Source organism: Cnephaeus nilssonii (genome assembly GCF_951640355.1).
Source record: "Cnephaeus nilssonii genome assembly, chromosome: 4".
Lineage (NCBI taxonomy): Eukaryota > Metazoa > Chordata > Mammalia > Chiroptera > Vespertilionidae > Cnephaeus > Cnephaeus nilssonii.
In genome coordinates this window covers 33,517,925-33,523,924 of record NC_137075.1, presented here as the reverse complement: position 1 = coordinate 33,523,924, position 6,000 = coordinate 33,517,925, and the positions used below count along the sequence as shown (strand labels likewise).

Genomic DNA, 6,000 nt, shown 5'->3' with positions numbered 1-6,000 from the left:
TAGGTAAAAGGAACCATGATGTAGCTTAATTGTGTGTTCCTTTAAAACAGAGGGTACTACAGAGTGGTTATCCTGGCTGGATGCAGTCCTTCCCCCTATGGTGGGAGGTGGTCTCACTGAGGACACCTCAGTGCGTTCAATCAGAATTTGTGTTATTTTATTTCTGTTACCGAGGCTTTCCTTCCCACCTGTGAAAACAGACCTCTCCCTGCTTCTTCTGCTTCTTTGGCCATCATTACTCGGTGTGTTTCCTTTGGAACAGTGGGTTTGGGAATTAATTTATCATCCAGACTTTGTCACTCTGGGAAGCAGAATGAAAATTGCTCTCAAACAGAGAAGAGAGAGTCCTGCTTCTTCTGATAACTTTTCGGGGGTGATATGTATAAAGAGGAGGAAACGGGCTGCAGTGACCTAATGTTGTAGCGTGACTCTCAGGAAATGTGTTTTATGTCCTACGCACTCAACTTCTAAGAGGAGTCGTTTGATTAGACCCTTAGTGGGGTAAAAACAAAACCTTGACCCTCTGAAAACATAATCAAATGCAACAACCCCCCCCCCACACCACCACCACCACCACCAAAGCACTGCCACTTTTTATTATTTACCAATTACAAAATGACTGCATGATAATTAACATGAAATTACATAGATGAGTAGTTTGGGTGTTTTGAACCCATAATTAAGATTCAAATTATAGAAGTTCTGGAGCATGCCACCAGGCAGTACCTCATACATGTGGTGTCTGAAGACAAACTGTGTGTTTGGCAGGATTTGTTTGTGGTTTGGGTTTAGGAACCTGTTTGAGAGCTGATTATATGTCTCACAGTGCCCAGTTGGGGTCTCGATAAGCTGTGCTCAGTGGGCTGAAAAGTGACCACTTTTACAGCCTAGAAGCATGACAAAATGACCCCATTTCTGTAGAAAAGGGAGAATGGGACTGTTGTGGTCTGTGCCATGCTGGGAGCCTGACTGCAAGGGGTCCTGAGGAGGTTTTTGTTAGAGGGTGTATTGCTGTGGCAATAACAACAACAACCCACGCTTTGGAGCAGGGACCAGGCTGACAGTAAAACCAAGTAAGTGAGGGGAGTGGGCGAATCTCAGAAGTTGGCCTGAGTGAGTGGCAGTGCTATTCTGTGTAGTTTCAGTGGGATTAAGACACTGCCCCTCCCAGGAGGATAGATGCACCTAGTTTCTTTGTGCCTGGGCTGGTGGGTGTCTGCTAGTTGACAGACTCTGGCAATCCTAAGAATTAGGTCATGAAGGCGTAGAAATTTTCACTGGCTTCTTCATTGGCTCTGGATACAGAGAAATTCTAATGATAAGATGCAAAACCTGTATTCTGTAATAAGACAGAGCTGAAAGACCTAACAACTCAGAAATCTACAGGGGGTTTTCTTAATAAGAAGCCCTCCTCTCCAAGAGGAGTACAATCAGTGGTTTTGTTGTGTTTTGGGGGGTCCTTTTTTGTTGTTGTTGGATTTGTGTTGTTGTTGTTGTTGTTGTTGTTGTTGTTGTTGTTGTTTTTAAAATCTATGCCTCTGAAAGTTGCATGGTCCCTGGTCCCCTAATGCTGACCACCTGTGCTGGATGACATGTCTCTGCCTGACCTTGTGGTTGTCCCATGAGTCTCGCATGAGCAAGCCATCAGAACCCAGTGTTCTGGGAGCAAAACTGGTGGTTTAAGATCAAGCTCAGCTCTATCTGCACAGTCTGCTATTATTTTTAGAGAAATGTCCTAACTCGAGCAAGGAGCTAGGAGCTGAGGCTGCAAGGTGGTGAGACTTCCACGAGAGGGGAAAGTGATCTCATTTGTTCGGTCTCTCCCTCAATCGTTCCCACCCACTGATTATTGTAAGGCCCCATATGACTGTGTGAATTATGGAGGCAGCCAAGGAAAGCTCACCTTTGGAAAAGGCACTAAACTCTCCGTTAAACCAAGTAAGTACTAGGGTCTCACAGACTAAATCAATGAATGCAATTAAAGTACAAACCAGAGTGAATGAGAAGAAATTTACCAACCACTTTCTCCGTGGTGTCTTTCTACCCTTCATGCATGAGCCCACAGAATTGCTCTTGGTCATGCCCCTGGCTGTCCTCAGTCCAGACGGGCACTTCCCTCTGCTGGACATAGGGAAACTCAACATGTCACACGGTCCCCTCCCCAGGATGGCACTTCTCAGGAGTGATTGCCCACCCCACCATGGTGAGTGGGTGACCTTCTCAGCAATGGTCTCATGGAAGAGGGCCCTGGATGACCTCGGTCTGTGTGACTGCTGTGCATTAGATTTCATAGAGGCTCACCCAAGGAGGAGAGGCAGAGTGGCTACTGCAAGTGGTTTTTGTTTAGGGAAAAAGTGCTGTGGAACTCAAACGCCGGGTATGCACTCAGCTTTGGCAAAGGCACCTCCCTATTGGTCACACCCGGTGAGTTCTTGTGGTTCACAAATTATTCTTTTTGGAAAGAAATCCAGTAGGACCTGTTGAAACACAGCTGAATTTAATTGATTAATTTAGTATGTAGTTGTTAACTATGACGGATGTGTGAGCAAGATATGAACACCTGTTTCCCTGGAGTCTGGATTTGGTTATCAGGTTTAAGGGTAGTTTGATAAATTGTATTAATACTACAATCAGTGTTTCTCGAAGGACCACAAAGCACATTGAGGCTTTGGGAAAGAGACAGAGATAAGGAGAAGAAAAGCTTTACGATAGGGACAGAAACAAATCAATGAAAAGGGATGCTACCGAGGCAGCAGTATGTAGCCAAGGGAGTGTGTCTTTAACAGATAAGTGATGAGGATCCAGTTGAGTTTATTCCCAGGTTATCTGATAGAACTGAAAAACCCGGCAAGTGGACTGAGGACTCAGGTGAAGGGAGGGCAGCAGGAGCTAAAAACTTCTCATGACTTTCCTCTTCTGAGAGAACAGCAGAACAATGAAACTTTCTCTGGAGAGAAGACAGCCCCATTCTTCACTCCAGGGACAAAGTAGTTCCCCATGCAGACTTCACCCCTTTCCCTCGGCTTGCTGAGTTGACCTTATGGGAGGAACAGAGAATACCAGTACCTTGGAAGGCCCCCCACCTCCACTGAGTTATCTGTGCTAAAGCAGAATGTGTTACCCAAGTTGTGAAGCTGTCAGGGAGAGGGTAATAGAGCTGAATTATAGGAAGCAGTACTGATAATTTACAGGCTCTCTCCACACTTGCAGAGTTCAGTGTTTTTGTTTTTGCTTTTTTTCCCCCCTGTTAGAATTATAGGAACTGGGGTGCTTCCCATGCAGGCACAGTATTTGCAGAAATGCCTGCCATCTCACATTTCCACAGTATTTCATCAACAGTCCTCTGTGCATGAACCAGGTGTGACAATAAGATCATGGGCTTATCTGTTAACAAATAGAGTTTATACAATTAAGTGAGTGGCCCAATTTAAAGTATCTCGCGTTAGTCCAAACTACTGTCCATTGCTCATCTCCTCTTTGATTCTGCCCTCTGTTTGTAGCATCTATAATGCCTTAATCTTTTGAAGTCAGATTTTGTCTTTGTTAATAACCAAAAACCTTTCAGAGCCATGACTTATAAATAAATGAGGGACTCAAGCTAGTTACTGGTACTATTTTGGTTCCAAAATGAGGTATGACCATAAAATAATATCCTTGGTGTGTTTGTGTGGCTCATAAAGTGATTCTCATAAAGAGTCCTAAAGGGAGCACTTCAAAGATTCAATACCAATCAGTTAGATGTTCAAATCCTCATATGTTTGTCAAAAAAGCCACTTAAACACACTTATGAACATAGCATGAGACTGAGGAAGTTTGGCAAACTCAGACCTAATCAAAGTAGTAGAGACTTTCTATAAGAGCTGAGATGTTATACCAAATAAATTCCTTTTAGAAAAACATGAGGTAAAGACCTTCCAACAGGAAAAGTGCATATGATGTCCTAGTAATCAACAGCAAAGCTATTCCAACAAATGGTAACCTGATGTTGGTTTATGTAGAGCCACATGACACTGTGTCTACTTCAGGAGACTACAAATATGTCTTTGGAGCAGGAACCAGGCTGCAGGTTCTAACAAGTGAGTATTACAGGCAAGATGGACTTTATTTTTAAACTTGGTGTTTGAGGCCAAGGATAGGTAAAGTAAGGGAACTACCTATGGAAGCAAAAATGGCTGCTAGTCTGAAGTGGCAATTTTGGGTCCCCGTACTCTGGACAGGAGGGGTGAAGGAGAGCTCTGAGGATGGGCTTACCATCAATTTCATAAGAATTGTCTTACCATTAAAAAAAATATTTATTAGCTGGAGACCTTGAGAGACTTATAAATATAGGAATTCTATATTCTTTATTATTCTAAAACTGTATTATCATTCCACATTTTTCACTCCCTTTCTTACCCCTCTTTACACCTCTCTCCTATCCAATTTCACCTGGCATTCATATTTTGAGAAACCATTATCACTTAAGGCTCTCTAAATCTGGAACCTTTCTGTTCTCCAAATTTATTTTTAGCTATTCCTTTTCACAAATGCTCTGCCCCGGGCAAACTGGGCGCATACTTCCCCTGAATGCTTACCCATGCCCACACCCACACCTCATCTCCACAAACCAGACACCGTGGGCACACCACTGAAAACAGGCTTGCGTATGTGAAACAAATGTTTTCCTAGCCAGGAAACCAAGTACAGGTGTCACTAGAGTTAATTTCACAGAGAGAATTTGCAACATTATATGCCTTTTTGAAAATTAATAAGGATTGGCTAAGAGGCAAATAGCAAAGTAAGAAGGAGGGATCTGCCCATGGGAAGATAATCTCTAGGAGAGGAACAACACTGACTAAATCCAAGTAGGACATTTATGAGCTGCCATATTGCCTGCATGTCCCTTGCTTTCCCCCTGGAGGGTCCATTACTAATTGCTGTTGTTAAGTTCCTGGTCCTCCAGACAGCCGGGGGGGTGGGGGGGGGGGGAGAGGGAGGACACCATGCTGTACACTCAGCAGTGGTGCCCAGGGAGTGTCCTCCTCAGATTTTCCTTCAAGTTACCTCAAAATTGAGAGAGACTCCAAAAGATCCCCTAACCAGGATAGGAGAAGCTACCTGTGAGGGAATGATTTCAGGTTAGTCCATGAGTTATGTTATCTCCCAGGACAATGGGACAGTGAGAATGAAAAGTCTCTACTAGGACAAAGGTAGAAAATGATGGAAGTCTTTTTCCTGGTGACGGTCTAAGCAGGGAGTGAAAAAGTCTGAATTTGGAGTCAGGAGCTAATCCAGAGCTGACCAGTACCTGCAACTACCTCTAGTTCTGTGGAGTGAGAAAAGGTGGGACTCCTTTTAGATGTTCCAGAATCTGGACTTCAGTCAGAGGTGTCTGGCTCCAGGCATCCTCAATGGGCAAACCAACATTCTGACCCCTCCTGCCAGGTGGGCAGGGGCAGCTGCCCTCAGTCTCTCCCTTTGTGATGACAGTGCCTCTGGCTGTTTTGGCTTTGGTGCCATGGACATGAGCTATTCCTACTTTGTTCAAATAAGGTATATAATCTTTAGAACCCCTGGAGAATGAGTATCTAAAACCAGAGGGTGTGCTAGGCTTTTGGCAGCCAGCATTCTGGGCTTGTGCAGAAAACTCCTTCTTTAGAATATTCAGAAAGAATATCCTTCATTTCTCCAATGTTGAAACAGTCCTAAAATCCAAGCTGGTGCTAGGATTCTGTGCCAGGTTATTACTGTGTCAATTATGTAATATTCTCTGTGCTCACTGTATCGCTCCTTCCAGAAGATCTTTAGGGAAAACTTAGTTCGGTTTCTAGAAGGTTTTTGCTGAGCTGAAGATCACTGTGTGAATAATAATGCAGGCACCACGCTCATATTTGGAGGGGGAACAAGGTTAATGGTCAAATCCCGTGAGTATCTCTGCTGAATCCATAATGAATGCTCTCATTTCTAAAGGCAGCCATAGCACTGAGTTTCATGTGGGGGCTGTTTTCTCCACCCAGTTTT

At 44.0% G+C, this 6,000-nt stretch overlaps 1 gene segment (V, D, J or C); it reads left to right on the top strand.

Moving 5' to 3' along the window:
• Positions 1-946: 946 nt before the first annotated feature.
• Positions 947-6,000, top strand: part of LOC307098772 (T-cell receptor alpha chain constant-like) — a 54,226-nt gene continuing 49,172 nt past the window's right edge. Inside the window, exon 1 of the C gene segment in view lies at positions 947-1,073.